At 43.4% G+C, this 21,696-nt stretch overlaps 1 long non-coding RNA gene across 3 annotated transcripts in view; it reads right to left on the bottom strand.

Annotated features, from left to right (window-relative positions):
* Positions 1–18,736, bottom strand: part of LOC150059241 (uncharacterized) — a 48,958-nt gene extending 30,222 nt beyond the window's left edge. For 2 of the 3 annotated variants that reach the window (XR_016536619.1, XR_016536621.1), the window contains exons 1-3: positions 18,642–18,736; positions 10,986–11,055; positions 7,456–7,651 (exon numbers count right to left, since the gene is read on the bottom strand). This is a non-coding gene — a long non-coding RNA (uncharacterized LOC150059241). Of the gene's footprint in view, positions 1–6,974; positions 7,070–7,455; positions 7,652–10,985; positions 11,056–18,641 lie in introns of those variants that run through there. The other variant, XR_016536620.1, reaches the window with a different exon arrangement.
* Between the last annotated feature and the right edge of the window lie 2,960 nt (positions 18,737–21,696).

The following is a 21,696-nucleotide window of genomic DNA, read 5'->3' as shown; positions in this document are numbered from 1 at the left end:
GTTCATCTACCCTCTGAAGGTGGAAATGCAAAACTAGAACATGGTAATTATTCAGGCTGATAAGTGCTAGCTGGAGAAAATCTCCTGGAGACGACTTAAAAGCAAATACTTTAGCCAGAAGGCAGCTGAACTGTCTTTCCTGCTTTCAAGATTCCATGAAAATAAACAGTGGAAATCATGATGCAAAGACGGTAGCAGCAGGGGGGCTCACTTCATGCCATTCGCAGACCTAGGGGTCAAAGAGAAGGTCAACATGCTGTGGATTCCTTGACAGGCAATTGAGCAAGGTACCTAAAACTTAGAGAAGTTCTTCTTAGTTCTTGGTTGCAACATTTTAGGGCAGGGGGGTGAGGGGGAGGAGAAAGGGAGTGGATCCTGGAGCCTAGAGATGAATTTAAAAGTTTCTCAGAGACTCAGGGCAACAGGACACTTAAACAATAAGAAGCTTGAAGGTAGGGATGGAAGAGGGGAAAACCAAGAGAAGCAATGAAATTTGTCAAGCTGCATTGGAATCCTAACCTGCCTTATAGAATTGAAACCTCTTTACAAAACTTCAGAATAGTAGTAGTAATAGTAGTGGTAGTAAAATGGATAGCTGAACAGGAGGAAGCTCAACCACAGCACAGTAGGAAGAATACAGCTGAATGCAAACACCAACACTGCCTTAGCTGTGAAGGAATTCCAGTGACATACACCTTTGAGGCATACACCTGGCCTTCAGGATCTCAAGCAACATCCAGTCATCAAATTCCAGTTGATAGTAAGGAGTTCTAACTCTCAGAATTACCCACCGCTTCCGTCGTTCCCTGCTAACCGGATCTTAAGATTGGGAACAAGTCTAACCACTCCAGGAATTTGGTTTCTTGGCAGGAGATGAAAATGCTGAGTTCGCCTCCTTCTAAGGAAGAAGCAGAACTTAGAGTGGGTCATTTGGGGTACTCTTCTGTTCTCTGCATCATTCTTCAGGACACAGGATCACCCAAAGTGGAGGCTAAAGCTCCCTAAAAGCTTTATGAACCACAATGGCATGGACAGTCACCTTCAGAAAGCCCAGCTGTTTCCATTAGCTTTCCAGTAAAAGTTGAACCAAAGGCTGGCCACATTCCTTTCTATCTTGACCAAGTCTTGGATAACTGCTTTGTTATGACTCATTGAGGCCCACTGAGTTTCTGACAGGCCAGGAACAATCCAGAGCCATTTCCTCTGAATTGATCACCACAATTTAGAAAAACACTTTATCTGGTTTTATTCTAACAAAAGCTCACAAAGTGGATATCTCTTCATTTGTACCACTTTCTCCAATCTCCTGGTAACATCACCATCCAGCATTGCTCTCTAGGAAAAAAAAACAAAAACCAAAAAAACAAAAAAACTAGTTTCTTTGTGAGACTGGAACCCAGTGAGATTGGGAATGTATGAGCTCTGTTACAGATCAGAGCAGTCTGTCTGTAGAGAAAGTCCAGTATATCACACATCACAAGGGCACCCACCAGCTTTCCTCACACCTCTGCACAGTCAAAGCTCCAGAGAAGTCCTTCTTCTGTGTAGCCAAGTTCACCATACCAGAGTTATCCTTTCCAACATGTGCCAAGAAGTTAAAACCAAATGGCAATGGGGAAACATTGCCAAGATGATGGGGGGGGGGGATGGAACTTGAACTTTGTAATGATTTTCTGAAGGATCAGAAAAAGTAGATGCCAGCCCAGCATGGCTGGCACACACCTGCAATCCTAGCTATTCCAGTGTATTATGTGAGGTTCTCTCAGTGACCAAAGGGTGCAAGGATGCATCTTTTTGATGCAGTTCTTTAGGAAATTGTGAAACCTTGACATTTTTCGGTCTTTCCTGAGGATTTAATAACAATAATCATAACAGCTAACATTAAGTGGACAAGTGCTTTGCATCTGTTAGCTCAGTCTTGCACACAGCAATGGGATGTGGGAAGGATAGTGTAAGATTCAGGAACAGCCAACATTTCTAAGCATCCATGCCAAGCCAAGCAACCCTACTAAGCCCCTACTTCTATTCAACTAATCCTCAAAACATTTTTAATAAGGACTGATCCCAGCTCCGATTTCCCTTTGAGGAAAGTGCTGAGGTACTACAATGGAGATGAGGTGAGTTACTTCTCCAAAGTGACCCAGCTTCTGTAGGGTGTGGATGGCATTCAGATCCTGACATTTCAACTCTAGAAACTCTAGCCACTAAGCTGTCCTCCCAAATAGAAGAAACAGAAAGACATTTGTTTTCATTGGAGTCAAAAGACTAAATCAGAAGACAGAACAACACTGGAGAGCATTGTTGTCAGGAGGGCGGCAGGATTAAAGGAAATGGAAAGCCAAATCTTCCCCCCAGAACCTCTGGGAACTAGCCTGCTAGGAACCTGTGTTCCCACTGTCGAGAGAAGCCATACTCGAGGACCTCAGAGGAAAGCTAGCCTCCCCATCCTGCAGATTTGATTCTTCCATACATATTACAAAGCTGGGCATTGAGCTAGATGCTAAAGGCTACAGTATTAAGGTGCCCTCAGAGATGACAAAGGATGAGAGGGGTGACATCAATCAAGATGTGGTGTGCTCAAAATCAAACACGTGAAATTGAACCCCCTGTGTTCAACCATTTAAGGATAAATAAGCAAGTAAATCATAAAAACGTAAGTGACTTGTAGACCCTGGAAGACCTGAGAACAAGAGTCTGCAGAGACAGAGAGGAAAGCACTCTTGGCTCTGTCTAGGAGTGGAAGGCTAGTCTAAACACCAGGCAAAGCCCATGAGCACCTAGAGCTATATCATGATGATGACAGTGTTATTCCCAGCATGCTTTTAGGTGCCCTGAAAGGCTTCATTCCACTGCAGTGGGAAGTGTTTCACCTTGCTAATGAAACTAGCTAAGTCCTTTGAGGCAAGGATCTTGGAAGGAATCCAAGATTTCCCATGACCACAGAGACATTCCAGGCAATCATAATCAAGTGTTTCTCTCTTCCTGTCTGTGTGACAATGACCAAAGGAGCTGATAATCAAATCAAATAAGCTTAAGCTCTGGACCAAGGCTATCTAAAGACCCAGGACAATAAGTTTCTCTTCCTCTACTTTGTACTTTCGCATCTCCAAAAAGCTTCTCTATCTATCCAGAGATATACACACAAAGACACACACATGCCCCATTCAGACACATACCCGTGCACATACTATGCAGTCTCTCTCTTTTATTCTCTCCACAGAAAGTATTATTTAACATATTCAAGGACGGTGACCCATGGGTCTATTGAACTTAAATTACTGCAGCAGCCATTTTCTTGGCAAGTCACAATTATATTCAAGTCAATACCAATGGCCTGGATTCTGTGTCCCTCAGCAAATTTATTTTGGCTGGGTCCAATTGAACCCAGGGCACACGGATCCTTAATCACACTTGCTTAGAGCATTTAGCTTTCTGGCTGCAGCCACTCTGATGTCTGCTCAGAACTGTGTCGGAAGCTAATGCTGGAAAAGAAACAGTGTGTAATTCAGCTTAATTGGGCTCTCATTAGAACTCCCTCCAATAAAGACAGTATGGTGGGGAAGCTGCAGCTGCCCCCCCTGGGGCCATTTAGGGGTTTTGGGTCCAGGGAGTACTTTACACAGGATAAATACATCTGAAGTTGCCCAACTTCCTAGCATGATCTAATTAGTAAACACCTTCAAAGGGATCAAACTGACTTCTGAGACCAAGTCCACCGCGCACAGCAAAGGTGGGCAAATAAATATTTAAAGGGCATGTCTGTGTAGGTGGAGGGAGGAAGAGGGAAAAGATTAGGAACAGATACACACTACCTTTGGGGACTCTGTTGTGTAACTGTCCCTGACCTAACCCCATCCACTGGTTGAACGTGCCTGTCTCCAGTGCTTCTGTGGGACTTAGCTCAACAGACATTCAGCTATCCTGCCTCCAGGAAAAACTATCCTTGAAGAGCTGATATTAATTGTGATGCATTGCACGTACAATCTGAATGACACTCCTTTGTACAACTACTTAAAGATTACACACACACACACACACACACACACACACACACACACACACACACACACACATATATATATACTATCCCAAGTAACCAACTGGTTAAATTCAATCATGTATGAGATCTATATAAGGATCTATCTAGAATGGAATGTGCAATGACTTTGAAATTGGGTTTTGACTCCAGCAATAATATCATCTCAATAACTGAGTTCCCAGTGGTGTTATTTCAGATAATACTCAGTTTTCAACTACATCTCAGCAGAAGACTAGCCTTGTCTGTGGCATGTCTAGACTCTCCATACCTTTTCAGAATTGAGTGAGTTGTTATCACATAGCTCCTCAGAGGATTGGGAAAAGGTAGAAAGTCAATTGCCTTCTGCATCTCAGGCATAATGCTGAACTCTCTTATCTACTAATCATCTCATTTAATCTTCACAGAGAACGTGCAAAGCAGGCATTCAACAGAGCAAGCTGAGGCTCAGGTACTTCCAGTGGGTCACACACAATCTAGTTCATTTTGTTTTGGTTTGACTCGTCTGTTGATAAGGAAGGAAGGAGAAGCCAAGGAAAAGGAAGGGAAGGAAGTAAATAGGAAAAATGAATAGAGATGAGGCACAAAGGAAGGGAGGGAGAGAAGGAAAAGAAATGGTTAGAAAGCATCAAGCATCATACAGAAAACCAGGACTGAAGGAGGAAGACAGGGTGGTACTCTTGACACTCAAGGAGACTTTTTAAAACTAAAATCTGAAAGATAAGAAACAGAGGCCATTGGGCTGGGGGTTTGGCCTAGTGGTTAAAGTGCTTGCCTAGCATGCATGAAGACCCGGGTTCGATTCCTTGGTACCACATACATAGAAAAAAGCCGGAAGTGGTGCTGAGGCTCAAGTGGTAGAGCTCTAGCCTTGAGAAAATCCAAGGACAGTGCTCAGGCCCTGAGCTCAAGCCCAGGACTGGCAAAAAAAAAAAAAAAAAAAAAAAAAAAAAAGAAACAGAGGCCATTGAAGATCAAGAAGACAAAAGAGACTCAAGGAGACTTCAAAGTCCCTGAGGCGTCATAATGAGCTTTAAGGATTCAAATACTGCTGCAGTCTTTGTTCTTTAGATAGCAGGTCAATGAACAAAAGAGAGCTGTACCAGACGGTGTCAACGCAGTAGGTAGTGACAGGAGACATTGTAAATCACAGTGAGGCTCACTCATCTAATATTTGTTTAATGACTAAATGCACAAGAATCGAAGTACTATGAGAAAGTACCAAAATCATGGCAGGAGTGTCTGAAAGAAAGAGAGTGGGGGGAGGAGGGGAAAAGGAGGGAGGGAGGAAGGAAGGAAGGAAGGAAGGGAGGGAGGGAGGGAGGGAGGGAGGGAGGGAGGGAGGGAGGGAAAGGGGAAAAAGGAAGAAATGAAGTAAGCCCATATCCTCCCATCTAAGAAGTAGAAAAGTGTTTTCTATCAGGCTCTGTGGAGGATAGAGGTAGAGAGAAAACAGATTGAATAGGCCATACTCTTGGATTTCATCCAGTTCATAGCTTTTATAAGACAAGACCATTGTCGGAGCAGCAGGTTTTGAAGAAATACCATCCGAACACATGGCAAATATCTAATTCAGTGTGGAAAAAAAGTAACAGAAAAAAATGTAAAGTCATAGTTCAATTATCACTAAGATAAAGAATTTAGAGGCTGGGCTCCATGGCTCAGGCCTACTCAGGAAGCTGAGATCTGAGGATCAAGGTTCAAAGCCAGCCCAGGCACAAAAGGACCTGAGGCTCTTATCTCCAATAACCTCTAGAAAATGAAAAGTGGGGCTCGGCTTAAGGGTAGAGTGGTAGCCTTGAGCTGAAGTGCTCAGGGACAACACCCAGGCCCAGGGGTAGGGCAGTAGCCTTGAGCTAAAGAGCTCAGGGACAGCATCTAAGACCCACAAAAAAAAAAAAAGAAAGATTTAGGTTCCTCTGGGCTGGCAAACACAGACAAAACTGAAGATAACCGTAGACTTGTACTGGATCTTCAGGACTGAGGAGAACTCTGGAGTAACAGGAGGGTACTAGACTGAATGTCAGACGTACACAGGTTTGATTCAAAGGATACCTTGGCCAGACATTTGCATTTCCGTAACTCCTCTAATCCTGGCTCTTTTTTTGCCCACTCATGCTTCACTCCAGCGCCCATCTCCCTGCCTGCTGAAACACAGCTGAAATGATCTGCGAACTTTCCCCCACATTCCTTACAGCCATCATCACTCTGATTGAGGCTGATGCTTTCTCATGGATAGGAATTTGCCAGTTTTGTGGCCAAAAGATCTCTTCCTCCACTCCAAAGAAGTTTGCTTCTTTGGTATAGCTACTCCTTGATGGTAATTTTAGTCTCAGAAATGTTCTCATTCCAGGTAGGAATCATTGTAAGCTGTCAGAATATTTGAAAACTAAGCATTGATTTCCCAGTCACAAAGCCATGGCCTGGAGGGAAAGCTGTAGTGAGTATTGTGGGTGGCAGGATGACTCTACACATTTCTCCTTTTGCCTGGGAGCAGTGGCTCAAATGATACATGCCAATAGTGTGGTGTTGGAGGTACAGGGCCATAATTAGAGATGTGACTGTCCCTGAAAATGTCATAAATGTCTTCCTGCAACTTCTATCTACATTTCAATGACCAGCTCAATTTACAGGTAGAAGTCATGGGAAAGGACAGGACATGCTAGCCACCCTAAAGTCTTTTTCAAGAGTGAACGCAATAGTGTTAGCTCAAACCATCACTGGTCTTTGGATCTACGACAGATGTTACAAATGAGTCACCCATTTCTCTGACTCGTGGCTAACCTCAGAAGGTAGAGCTCCCGCTCTTCTAAACATCCTTTGCTTTTTCAGTTAAGCTTCCTTAAATCATTTAATATTTTGTCTTTATGTGTTTTAGATCTCCTTTCACAGAAGCGGGATAATAGAACAAACAGATGGGGAAAGTATCTGGCTTTTCATTTCCTTCTGCAATCCCAGCTGGTATGCATGGGTTATGTGTCATGTCCTCCTCATTGTCCTCCTGGTTGAAAGGGGGAAGAGCCAAGTGGAGTCCTGGAATGGAAAGATAAGAGCATTCATCACAGCATTCATCATTGCTGTGAGCAATGCTGAGTTGTGTGACCTAAATATCATTAAGGTGGTATACCACCATGAGAGCCCGTCATCCCTTTTACCCCCTCACAAGACTGGGGCTGAGACTAGACGGTTGTTAAAGCTAGGGAATTTGAGACCAGTGCAGCTTAGCTTTCCATCCAGCAGCTTCTCTTAGCCTTCCTTCCCACTCTGACCTAAACATGGGCTTGTTGATGAACATTTCTAGGCGATGATAATGAATAATCCTGGCTAATGTTTCTGGAACTCAGATGTGGTCATGGTATTGTCTCCCAGAGTGGATTTGCCAGTACAAGGCTATGAGTGTATAGGTTAGGATTGCATACCTAACAAAATCTTCTAAGGAGTTAGATTTCAGTTCTGAAGGTCAGGTAGGTGATGGTGGCCCAGGAAGGGCATGATTGATTTCTCTGGAGCTGACTCCTGAACCTGGAACCAGTAGCAGATCAGCTGCATTTGATGAGTCTAAGATGACCTCAGCTGGGACAGATGGGGTTTCTCACCGTGGTCTCTATCTTCTTCCTACAGATGAAGAAGCAGAACTTACTTATACATCTGAGTCAAGGCTCCAACAGCCCAACATGGAAGCTGCCTATTTGAGTCTCAAATGATAAGGTATCATTTCTGCTGTATCCCTCACGGACAAAGGAAGACATGGAACCTTTCCAAAGTGAAGAATTAGGAAACACTCTTTCTCATGTGGGAAAGAGGTAAAGTTCTCTCTGATCCTTCTTTTCACTGCCCTCCACTGTTCTACGCACGTGTCCTATAAAAGAACAGCTTGTTACTTAGCTTACTTTGGATTTTGGCTTGTGCCACACTATTGACTCAGAGACAAGTGCATTAATAAACTTAGACTTCGTGTCATGAAATATTGTCAAGCAAATTCCTATGGCATTTATCTTTATGCGGCTGAACTGAACCAAAGTGTCAGCCTTCATATTCAATTCCTTCTCTGTTACTTCATACAGCTTTCCTCCTTTTATCTTTATTCCTATAGGAATCCTATTTGTCTATTCTAAAAGAAGTTGCCAGGGAGAGATGGGGTAAATGATGAAAGGACTGACACGATCAAGATGCATTATACTCATAAACTGATACATTGACTTGAAAACCCTTTGTACAACTCCTTAAAGATAATAAAAACATAAAAATAAAAGAAGTTGCCAGACACCAATGGCTCACACCTATAATCCTAGCTACACAGGAAGCCAAGATCTGAGTACTGTGGTTCAAAGCCAGTCCAGGCACAAAAGTCCATGAGGCTTTGATCTCCAATGAACCACCAGGAAACCAGAAGTGGTGCTGTGGCTCAAACAGTAGAGTGCTAGCCCTGCCTGAAGAGCTCACAGACAGCACCCAGACCCAGAGTTCAAGCCCCCCTCCAATAAAATAAATAAATAAAGGAAGTGGCCAAATTCTGACAAATATCATGTATTATGTATTTCCCATCAGAGTCTGGCCTATGTGAGAAGAGTCAATCACATGGATCCTATCAGTTTAAGGACACAGATAAGCATACTTTGTATTCTTCCTGCATACTCCATGGCAGTCACTGCCAAGCTACAAGCGTAGCTGCTCCTTGATTACCATGAAAAGTCATGCAAGAAAGAAGCAACAACAAATATAGCACCATTCCAGTGTGCTAAGCCAGTGGCTCCTCAGATCTGCTTCCAGACACGTTTTCCTCAACCCCAGTGAAGTCTCCTTTTCTTAATGATAAACTACTATAAGAAAATCCAGCATACACAGCTAATGAGATTGTACAGCTAGAAAAGGAGACATTCCTAGAGTTCATATTAATTTACTTTTATTTATTTTTGCCAGATCTGGGGCTTGACTCAGGGTCTGAGCACTATCCTTGGGCTTTTTCTCAAGGCTAGAATTCTACCACTTGAGCCACAGTACCACTTTTGGCTTTTTTTTTCTATGTATGTGGTACCAAGGAATCGAACCCGGGTCTTCGTTCATGCAAGGTAAGCACTCTTACCACTAGGTCAAACTGCTAACCCAATTCACTTTTCTTTCTATCTGAACACACACACACACACACACACACACACACACACACACACACACACACACACAGGTATGTGTGCACACATGTAAGCCCTCCTTGGATGTCATGGAATTATAGTAACCACTAGAGGAAGTCAAGATTTTCCAAATTGTGATAAGCATGACCCACAGTTTTTAAAAAAATGCTCTACATTTGGATACCCAAAACACATTCAGATATTAGAGAGAGAGAGACAGATAAATATTGATAGCTATGAATTGAACATACCCTATATATATACATATATATATGAATGGCGAAATGGTTTATGCATGACTGACACTAATGTCCTTATGCCCCAACTTTTACACCAATTGTTATTGTCTATACATTGTATTTTTGCAATGTTGCTCCTGGAATTCTGAATTAATTTTCCAAACCACTAAACAAGCCATACTCCACAATTAAAAGCCATTAGACAGGATAACCTCCTCCTTTAAAGCCTCCTATTGTCTGGTGTTTCCTTGGTTCATTCTCAGGGTTGTCTAATAGGTTAGGACTGGGGTTCTAGATGATCTAGGACAATGGCCCCTTGGGACTCAAGAGACCACAGAGCACACTGATCAGATCAGATCAAGCCTGCTGGGAGTTTGCTCTAGAGTCACACTACCTACATTTAAAACCTAGTTATGCCGATTATAACCTTGGTTACAAGGGTTTATTAGTTAATTTGTCTACATGTCAATAATTACCTCCTCTGCAATTGAGGTCTACTAATTGGCACCCACCCTCCAGAGTCATTTCCAGCATTAAATAAAATCATTTGCAATGAACACAGGTATAGAGCCAGAAGCCATATTCAAAGCTCCCTTGTGTAGATAGGGAGCAGATAGGGATTTCTCCCCACAGGAGTTGTGTACATTACATAGTAAATGCTGATTTTTTTTTTTTTGCCAGTCCTGGGCTTGAGCTCAGGGCCTGAGCACTGTCCTTGGACTTTCTCAAGGCTAGAGCTCTACCACTTGAGCCTCAGCACCACTTCTGGCTTTTATCTATGTATGTGGTACCGAGGAATCGAACCCGGGTCTTCATGCATGCTAGGCAAGCACTTTAACCACTAGGCCAAACTCCCGGCCCCAATGCTGATTTTTTTTAATGCTGGATATAAAGAGGAAGGGCAGAGAGGCAGGGAGAAAAACACCCTAACAATATCTAGCCAGGGAGTGGGGAGGGAATCAGAGTGTTTGATAAGCAAGAATTCATATTTTTAAATGATTGATGAACAACATTAAGTTGTATAAGAAACAGTCAACTGAAACCAAAGCACATTAGTTATCTTAGATGTGATGCATTGCTCTAAAAACATAGAGCCTTACTTAGAAGTTCCAGCAAGAAGTCATGAAATTCATTTGTGTGTATGTGTTGCATTTGTTTGACTAAGTGCAAACAATTATCTTCTGTGTGCCACAAGATATGGTGAGGGTTTGGAATAATTAAAGCAAGTCCCTTTCATCAAGGATCCTCAAGCAATCAGATTGAGGATCATTCTCTGTCTCAATCTCTCTCCAATCCCCTGTTTTTATTGAACACTTGCTTTGTAGCAGACATTGTTCCAAGAGCTTTACATATCTCATTTTAACAAAGCTGAATCCTCATAGCCAAAGGCTCGATAGTCCCCTTTCAGAGTGGCACATCCTAAGGCCATTAGCTGTTTAGTAAGAATGTGACTCAAGTCTCTCTGTTGACACTTGAAATCCTCTCCGACTTCCCAGTTCCACTCCCACAGGCGGATAGAGGTTGGGACTAAACTGCCTGATCCTAATGAGATGTTCTAATATGCTATTTCGATGTGCTTACATCAGAACAGCAGAGGGAGGGAGACTTGGTTGGACCCGAGTTGGAATTCTTGTTCTAGCTTATGATGCTTCTGTGGAGAAAGACAGAGACAGAGGATGAGAGAAGAAGAAAGTATGAGATGATCAGCTAGAACATCTAATTCAATCCCTCTGCTTGGCAGCTGAGAAAGTCATATGGGCTGGAGGTGAAAACACACAAGATTCCCTGTCTGTGATCCCTTGGAGATGGAAACTGAGACTAGCAGCTCCCCAGCTCTGGACCCCCTGCACTCCACCCCTCAGCCATCCTCTTTATAAAGTGCCCAAGGTTTCATCTGGAAAATCCCAAAGGAAACGGATGTCCTAAACTAGACAGATTCTTGTGGTATGATTTTCCTCTTTACACTCATTCAAGGAGTTCCAGAGAAGGGGAAAGTCTCAGAAATTAACTCCTGAGTCTCCACCTCCAAGAATCCAGTGGAAGCTAAGAGAAATCAGATTGCAGGGCAGGGCCAGCTTCCCTTCGGGGTCTGGATTTTTTTCCCTGGTGGATACCATGAGTTGTCCGGTTGGTGGGAGACCAGAGTGAGTGGGAAAGGGCAATGGCCCTATTTTTCCACCTTATCTGCAGAACCCACTTTGCCCTTGCTTTCCCCCTAGAGTGATCGGCTTCCTTAAGAACAGGATATTATTACAGCCGGGCAGATGGAGGGAGTGAGACTACATTTTTTTCGAGAAATGGACTGAGCTTTTCCTGGGCAGTAAGTGTCATCCAGCAGAGTTCTGAGAGCTGCCAATTATGGGTCTGAGGCAATGTTTGGGAAAGAGAGCTGCAGTACACACATGACTCAACAAAATATTACGGTTTGCATTCCGATCCCTCGGGAAGTCATATTTATCAGCACCAGCAAGAGCCCTGCGGTCAGCAAGAGTGCTGAACTGACTTTGTCATTGGACAATTACAAAGGAATTTTAAAAGCAGTCCGGGGTGTGGGGAGAGGTGAGGATTTTTGAATCACTTTCTCTCGGGGACTTTTCCTTTTGAGTTGCATTCCGATCAGACAGACTTCAACCTGGCAGAGCAGGGCCCTTGCTCAACGCAGAAACATTCTGCCTGGAATGTGGAGCTCCTGAACTCTGGCACCCCCTGCAGCTTCCTGCTTGGACCAATGAGCTGTGTCCACCACAAACAGCTGCCTTGGAGGGAGCAGAGCCCAGAGCCAGGTGGGCAGGGAGGTGGCACATTTCACATCCAGGAAACAGAGACGCAAAGTGACCTAGCACTCCTCCTCCAAGGCTTTTCTATAGGCTTCTCCTACATACTGATGAGCTGAGCAGAGATGGAAAATGAGCCTTTGGGAGTACGCCAATACATTTTTTTTTGCCGTTAGAAGCAAGCAAGAATGTGAATTAATGTCCTCCTTTTGGGGGATTGTGCTTGGCAGCCTGAGAGGGAGAGGAAGGAAAGGAAAACGGCATAATCCTTCATTCCCAAAGAACTCTGGGCACGGATAGGAATGGACATCAAATTCTTCATCTTGTTCTCATTTGGGAGCCTCTCCCCTCTCGGCTCAGAGAAGTCCGTGTACCAATCTTTGTCACACTAGTGTAAATGAGAACACAATTCGACAGAAGCAAAAGCTCATGTAGACGTGGAAGGCCTCCCAGAGTGTGAGGGTTCCAGGCCCAACCTTGTCACCATTCCCAGTATTTTGAGTCACATCTCCTGTCTCCCCACCTCCAAAGATGACATAAAAGAAGTCTCTCAAAGCAATTCCCATAGCTCAGGCCACCCATGAGCCATGAAGATCTCTTTCAACAGGAAGACAACTAATTGCCCATCTGTGTCTGTGGGTTCATCTACCAAAAAGACACCAGTGGAAGGCTACTCAGTGAGGGTTGTAGGGTGAAATTAAAAGTGTGTATTCAGAAAACTGACAGGTAAACTTGAGACCAAGCACTAAGTTCAATGAAAGCAAAGAGATCATGCCCAGAATTGAGCTGGGAGGGAGGGTCAGGGCAGTGGGCGCAGAGGGGCAGGTTCTCAGTGACCTTGGTCTCCTGGCAGTTTTCATCACAGTTTGGGTGACAGACTTTGTATTTAGAATGTAGTGCCAGTGGATGATACGAGATACGAGGCTTCCCCGGCTTTCCAGATTCCACACGAACATCACCGCTGTCTCAGGGAAACGACAGTCTCAAGAGGTGAAAGTTTTAGCAAGTATTTATTTTAGTAGAATAGCATAAAAGTAGGCAGGGAAGAAAAGGAGAAGGAGAAGGCATGCCTAGCTGTCGAATCTAACAACCCCTAAGCATCAAAAGCTCTAGGGTTCACTGTCCATACTATTTGTTAAAAAAAAAAAAAACACCGAGATAAGATTTGGGCCATTCCAAAACACTGAGACAAAGGATGTATTTTAGGACTTCCTTTTCCCAGACATGCCACTCATTTTTCTGTGTCTTTACCCACGGTCTCAAGGAGACACGGAGTGTCTTACTGGCTCAAAGGAGAATGAAGATGAGCCCCTTTATGTTTCCAGTTCTTCTCCCCGACTATACTTTCAGCCTCCTCAGCAGTGTGAAGGTCGTTTTCCTGGCCTAGCCCAGTCCATGGCCTACCTTTGGACAAGACTCTTCTTGGTCAAAATGGCTGAAGCAAATGATAACATCCAAAACTACTGTAATGGTTTCTGAAAGGGATTCATAAGTCATCTATCACAACATAGAGGTAAATCTATGACAGAACGTCTAGATTTCTATTTGGAGATGATGTATCTGTCAGATACTCCCTTCTATCACAAGAAATCACCCAGATTAATTTTCCAGCCTCAGAGTAGAGATGCGCATTGTATACATCAAAGGCCATAGAGACCCTCAGCTTCCGTTCTCACACTGATTAGCAAGCCTTGAGGAAAATCATCCAAAGAAATATGTATATTCCTAGCAACCCACACAGCAGTGCAAAGCGCAGAGTTATTGTCAAGTAAGTGATGGTCCACTTTGAGTTGAGCTAAAGAACTTTCTCTCTCCTCTCTCTAATGAAATTTTGGGGATTTCTTTTTTTATATAGGACAGCTTCATCACATCACTCAGCTATGGCTTTCTCTGGATCCCACAATCACGTACCCTTCCAACTTGATTTCCTACATTGGTGAACACTGTTCCTCCTCTATGAAATGAGAAAGAGCACACATCCATTTGCCTGACAAAGTCCTCTTCCTGTTTTAAAACCCTTCTTGAATGTCTCCAAAAACCCTGCAGCAACCTCCAGCTCAGAGGATAGCAAATGGCTCCGGCTGGTGCACCCAGCACAATGTCTGCCTCACCGTGTTGATAGAGGTTACTAGGAAAGCAGGTCTACACAGCTCACGGAAGGCAGCATGAGCTGATAAGAGCAAACCTGCCTGACAACAAAATAGGGGAGAGGGAGCTTCAAAAGAATGAGGAAGTCTTAGCGTTGTTTTGATTTGCATTTCTTTTATGACCAGAGATGTTGAGCATTTCTTCATGTGTCTATAGGCCATTTTGGTTTCTTCTTCAGAGAAGACTCTCTTTAAGTCTTTGGCCCATCTTTTAATGGGATGGTTGTTACTTTGGAGATTAGTTTTGGAGTGATTCAATTTTTTGAGTTGTTGATATATTTTAGATATGAGGCCTTTGTCTGGTTGGTGAAGATCTTCTCCCACTCTGTAGGCTTCCTGATTAGTTTACTAGCTATGTCCTTTGCCATACAAAAGCTCTGCAGTTTAATGCAGTCCCACTTATCCAGCCTTTCTCTGATTTGTTGTGATTCTTGGTCCTTATTAAGAAAGTTTCAACCTGTGCCAAGGAGGCCTAGTGTATCTCCTATTCCTTCCTGTAGAGTTTTCAGTGTGTCAGCTTTTACCTCCGGGTCTTTGATCCATTTGGAGTTAATTCTAGTGCAGGGTGACAAAGAAGGATCCAACTTTAGTTTTCTGCAGGTGCTTAACCAGTTCTGCCAGCACAACTTGTTGAAGAGGCTGTCTTTCTTCCATTCTATTTTTTTGGCTGCCTTGTCAAAGATTAGGTGGCCATAGGTCTGTGGTTTAATATCTGGGTCCTCAGTTCTATTCCATTGGTCTTAAGGCCTGTTCCTGTGCCAGTACCAAGCTGTTTTGAGAATTATAGCTCTGTAATAGAGTCTAAAGTTTGGTATTGAAATTCCTCCTGTGCTGTTCTTTCTGCTAAGAATTGTTTTTGCTATATGGGGTCTTTTATTATTCCATATGGAATTTTGGATTGCCTCTTCTATTTCTTTAAAGAATGACATTGGGATGTTGATGGGTATTGCATTGAATTTGTAGATAGCCCTTGGCAAGATTGTCATTTTCACAATGTTAATTCTTCCAATCTAGGAGCATGGGAGGTTTTTCCATTTCCTTAGTTCTGCTTTAATTTTCTTTTTCAGGGTTTTAAAGTTTTCATCAAAAAGGTCCTTTACATTCTTAGTTAAGCTAATTCCTAAGTACTTTATTTTCTTTGAGGCTATTGCGAAAGGAGTTTCTTTCCTGATTATTGCCTCGTTCCTCTCACTGTTGGCGTAGAGGAAGGCAGATGATTTTTGAAGGTTAATTTTCCACCTCACTCCAGTTAGAATGGCCAGGATCAAGAAATCTAATAACAACAGATGCTGGAGGGGATGTGGACAGGAGGGATCACTACTACACTGTTGGTGGGAATGCAAACTCATTCAACCACTGTGGAAAGCAGTATGGCAGTGCCTCAAAAGGCTAAACATAGAGCTCCCCTATGACCCAGCAATTCCACTACTTGGCATTTACCCAACCATCCAGAAACTAGGGCATTCTAAATCCACTAGCACAACAATGTTCATTGCAGGATTATTCACCATAGCAAAGATATGGAACCAACCTAGATGTCCCTCAGTTGATGAGTGGATCAACAAGTTGTGGTATTTGTACACAATGGAATTCTATGCTACTGTCAGAAAGAATGGCATCGCCCCATTTGTTAGGAAATGGAAAGACTTAGAAAAAATCATATTAAGTGAAGTAAGCCAGACTCAAAGGAACTTAGGCTCAATGGTTTCCCTCATTTGTCATAATCAGTAGAAACCTTGGGCTTTACTAGCAGAGATTTGCAATAGAGCAAAATCTGGATACATAAGGCCATATAATGTGAAGCTAATTGAAAGGACCTCCAGGATATTGAAACAAAAGCCATATAACGAATGATTGTTGTCCTTTATGTACTATGTTATCTCTCATCTCTTTTGCTGTCCCTTGGTTATATCATATTGTTACAGTATCTCACTTTATTACCTGATATATTGGATATATATGTATTTGGCTATTTGAAATTGGATAGGGAAGGGGGGAAAACCAAGACGGGGGGGTGAGGGGGAGAGAAATGGGGACCAAGACATGTGAAAGGGTACCAATGTATGTGAATTAATGCACCTTCTATCTGGCAAATATCATGTAACCCTTTTATTAATTACAATAAAAAATATTAAAAAAAGAAAAATGAGGAAGTAAGGATGAAACAGTAAGTCTTTGGTGTCACAGCCTTACAGGAAACAGAAACGAGACCCACCATTCACAATGCCATCTTCAAGAGCTCCAGTGCTCACTATTTGAAAGCTCGGTCATGAGGAATGGCGACCAGGACGTTGGAAATGATGGGCTGAAGGGCTGTGGAGTAACTCGGCTGTGTGCTCTCCTTCCCGTCGTAGGGTTCTTCTATGAAACTTTCCTATCATCTTTTCTTAAGTTTGCATGTTGCCTAAATGCTTCTCTTGCCAGATGCTCAAACTAAAGGAATTGAACTGTCCTAAATGTTCTGGATAACATAATTGGTGCTTAGCCAGAAGGTTCAAGGATTAAGTCATGTCTTTTTCTGACCTGGATTCATCAAAAGGTATAGTTACATCTCGATTACATGCAGAGGAATTAGGGATCAGTAGAAATGTTGACGACTGAAGCCACTAGATTTCTACTAAGTGCTCTGAAGTTCCTACTAAGACTCTTCTACGTTTTGTAGAAATCCCATCTCACCATCAATGTCCTGGGAAAGGGAATGGGTGTACACACCACATTCTTCATTACAGCCTGCCTTTTACATTGGGCAACACCTCAGAGCCATCTTTTCAAGTCAAGAAATGCAAATTCTTACAGTCATTCTCGACACTTCTCTAATGCTTGTTCATATGAATCTGTTGAAACTTATTCAGCCAAATATATAGATAGATAGATAGATAGATAGATAGATAGATAGATAGATAGATATAGATATAGATATAGTATATAGTACTTTGAGGATAAGAAAAATGGAATCTGGGGAAACTGGGAAGATGTTCAGAGCCACAGAGTGGCTGAAAACTGGGGATTAGAATGCAGGTCTGTCAGTCACTCAGCACTGATTCTCCCATCTTACTCCACACTCTGCATGAGGATGCCTGTTCTTTGCTCCCTCCTGGGAGCTCTAGTGAAAGACATTCCCTGTGGACAGTCCCACCTTCTCTACACACTCACTCTCTTAGTCTCAGAATCAGTCACTCTTTCCAGATGAGAAAAAAAGAAACATGCAAAGCTCATGTATCTTCTGCCCACTGGGGTTTGGGTGGGGGGAGGGGCTGAAAGAGAAATGACTGTCAATTTCTTAATGCCAAATTGTAAGTCTTATTCTGGAACTTCCTCATAGCCAGTGACATGATTTGAATGCACAGATTTTCAAGTCCACCTGTGTGCTCAATAATTAGTTCATTCAAGTCAAAGAAAATAATAAGCACAGATATAGCCCAAGCAGAGGACACAGGAGACAGGGTTGGCAAGAAAATACTGAGGTTTCCACTCAAATGGGTCCAGAATGAGTCAGCACTGAGATGTGATCTCAAGAGAATAGACTTGGTATCAGCCACTGTGAAAGATCCAGAAGGGCAGGAAAAGAACATGGCACTGCTCCCTTTGATAAAGCAACGTCTCTCAGACTCATTGTCCTCTCCATTTGTCAAAGGCGAGGCATGAGAAACGATATGCACAGAAAATGCTTAGCACTGTACTGGGCACACATAGCACCCCATGGCAAAGTCAGCTTAATCACTCTCACAAGAACACTAAAGATCTGGAACTATTATTACTCTTATTTTACAAATTATGAAACTCAGGTGGTAAAGTTCTCCCATGGCAGAAAATAGACCAGGTCCCCTCACTCTGAAGTCCATTTTCATAACCACTAAGTTATACTTCCTCCCCCAATAGAAAAGTTAGAATAAGAAAACTCCCCAGAATCTCAAGAGTCACAAATAAACACATCTACCTGTCTGGATACTTTCAGATTTTCTCGCACGTAGTATTACGTCCTGATTTATCCCCAGCTTTCTCCATTTGCCAGTCCACCCTAAGCCTCTCCTCGTGTCAGGATTCAGTCTACTCATCCAGTCCTTTACTACTGAACGTGTAAGTGCTTATGTTTGTCATGATGGTCATCAATCAACACTTTAGTGCATGCCCTTGTTGCTGCGTTTGGTCTTAGCTGTTAAGAGTTAGATGTGGGTCCATTTGTACATGAGGAGAATTTACTCCTTGGTCCATGAAAAGGATGCAGAGAACTTGATATCATCTCTCAGGAAAAGTGGAAGAAGACAACTAGTGACAAGCCAGCTGTCCCCCCCCCCCCCCGGTGTCCAGGAAGGTACCAGATCATGATGATGATACAGTCTCCAAAGCATTCTTTTTCCCAGAAAAGAGACTGCAGAGCAGCTGATTTCAGGTGAATGTTGAAATTCACAAAACTGAACTGTCCAAGAACAGCTTCGTCTGCCTCAAGAAAGGATCACTTCCCCCAGGATGCAGTAAGGATGCAATAATAGCAATTATGTCAGGCATAGGTAGGCATACACCTATCATTCTAGCATTCAGAAGGGTCTCGAGTTCAAGGCTAGGCTGAGCTACATAATCAGATCCTGTCTTGAAAGGATGAGAAGAAAAAGGAGGAAGAGGAGTATCACACAGGCTGAAGTCCCCTCTCTGCAAGGATTCTAAAGCAAGCAAGCACTTGAGTCTTCCTTCTTAAAATCACTTGGATTTTTTTTTAAAATCTAAGATCTGTCTGTCTCTGTGACTTGCTGTGAAAACTGAGAACCTACTAAACGCCAAGCACTTCAAAACAGCACCTGGTTTAGTTTACAGGCCACTTTAACAAAGAATGGAGCAAAGAAAGGAAATTGACTTACTTCAATTGAGGCTGCAGGTGAGTCTTGGGAATTTAGACCTACAGCTTTCTGATCAAAAAGCTGATAGCCTTGTACAGTGATTAAGTGTATGGACTTAGAGCCAGACAGACCCTGGCTCAATAATAATCATGCTGGCTGGGTGACTTTGGTAAGTGATTCAAAGTCTCTGAGCCACAACGTCTCATGGGTCACAGTGGGATGATTTAGCTCTCAGTCTAAGCATGGCTGGGAAGACTCAAGGAGTTGACGCATTGAGATGTGCGGGACAAGCATAGATGAAGTGCTGCAAAAACCTTAAACTAGATGCACTAGGCCCAGATGAGCAAAATGACTGCAAAGCTGTAAAGATGTCAAGGTCAGCAGGAACTCTGGCATATCCACCAGGCTCAATCGTAACGACTCAACCTCTTGCTGAAGCAAATGGTAATGTGAAGAGGTTGGCATTTAAAGCGTTCATTTGAGTGAAAATTTGGGAAAAGCGGGGCCTCGAGGTGCGGAAAGATGAGGATGCTCCCCTAAAAGAGAAAACTCATGGGACACATAAAGTACCCACCCTGAAAGCACCATTTGTTGAATACATCATACCAACAGCACCTTTGTGGCACTTACAAGGATGGGACCTGTTGTCTGGGTTCTATGGGGCTCACCATACCGATCTCTACTTGGATTTTTTTCAACGTGAAACCAAGAATTATTTAAGTGTCAGACTCTTTCGATCTTTCTTTGGTTCCCTGTGTCTCAATCAGAGAGAACAAGGAGACTTCCTCGGTCAGTAAAGAGGAAAGGTGGTTAATTTCCCATCCCAAGCATCATCTCCACCAAGCCTCCACCTCCAGACAGCTCAGGGGTGGACCCAGAGGGAGAGCTGGAAAAGAGAGGAAAACCAGTTTTTAATAATCATAGACTACTGCGGTATAATCACAGCTTCTGGTTTACAGAGCATATCCACAGACATTATCTCATTTGATTCTCACAGTGAACTGGGTAGAAGGAGGGGGAATGCAGCAATTAGCCTTAGCCACACCCTTTCAAATATGAACATTTATGGCTCTGAGAAGTTACTCAATTTGCTCACAATTATAAAAATGGGTGAGTCCTTAAAGCGGAATGTGAATTTTATGACTTTTATATTTAGTGCCTCAATGCTATCCATTAGAACAATTTGGGGAGGGAAGGAGTTGGTGAAAGTGGTTCTTTATGCTGACTAAGAAAGTTAGTGATTATGTACCCATTAACTCCTAAGAACTGGAAGGTGAGGCCAGCAGAGGACCCCTGGGCAGATGAACCACCAAACAGAACAGAATCAACTAATTTAGGCTGTGCAATGGACAGGCTGGGGCGGGCTGGAGTTACTAAAGCCAGGAGAGTACTAGCACTTGTCTTTACCTGAGAGGATTGCATTTTGCAGAGGAATGGGGACAAGTAGAGAGAGTGAGCAGTCTATACAAGAGCCTGGGGCCTGCTGAGTAGGAGAATCCCTCCCTTAGGAGGCTCTGAAATCCTACCCAAACGTCAGAGAGCAAAAATCAAGTCCCATGAGCAGCCCAGCCCACTTGAGCAGCAACATTTAGGTACGGGGACCTTGCTCAGGTGTATGATACCAGGCAGAAAAAGAAACACAAGGATTCTGCCTCTGGATAACACAGTGAGATCAGAAAGGCAGAAAGCAACATATGGGGCTCTCCCAGCCTCAGGCCTAGAGCTGCCTGGAAGGCTGTGAGAACCACAGAAAGGAATGCTGCAGGAATGATCTCAAGTAGCCAACCAGGAAAGAGGGAGGAAATAGTTCCCAGGATCCACTGGGGACCCACATTAGATGGGCTTGCTGTCTCCATGCTGAAGAGGAAAGAATGGGACATCTGAACCTCAAACCTGTGACAGCCTGGGTATGGATATACACCCATTCCATCCCAAATCCTACACAAAGCCCTCAGGCTTTACCCAGTTCAATCCCCCCAACAACCCCACATGATGCTGACAAGACAGACTTCTCAAGGTCACATAGCAAACAAACTGCAAACTTGAGATTTGCTGGGAGATGTGGTGGCTCAGAGCCCTGCTTCTTTCTGCTTCCCACAAAGCCCTGTGAGTATGTGAGCTCAAAATAGCCCAGCAGGGAAAGAAGAGGAAGGAATGGTGGAGAGGGGTGGATAGTGTGTCTTAAGCCCCCATCCTGACTCACTGCCCTTAATAAGCATTGAATGACAGCTGAACTGTCTGCCTTGGAGACGGGGTTTTCTAGAACAGCACTGCAAAGGGGAATCCAGACTGCCAGTGACTGAGGCATGAGCCATCATGACAATGTCCTGGTCAAAGAGGAAGACTTGATAAACAGCAAACCCAGGTGTAAGAAGAGTTATGCCCAGGCCATCTGACCATTCTAGGGCCCAACAAATCTATATCTGGGCTCCCTGCTTCCATCTACAGCAAAGTTTCCAGCAGTTCCAGGAAATACAAACTACTATTGCCAAGCTTGATTCTTGCTTGTAAAGAAGCCCTGTGGTCCCTGCTCTTTGCT

The sequence above is a fragment of the Megascapheus bottae genome, chromosome 9 (assembly GCF_031878675.1).
Source record: "Megascapheus bottae isolate mThoBot1 chromosome 9, mThoBot2.hap1, whole genome shotgun sequence".
NCBI lineage: Eukaryota > Metazoa > Chordata > Mammalia > Rodentia > Geomyidae > Megascapheus > Megascapheus bottae.
The sequence above is the reverse complement of the archived record's forward strand: the minus strand, read 5'-3'. Positions and strand labels throughout refer to the sequence as shown.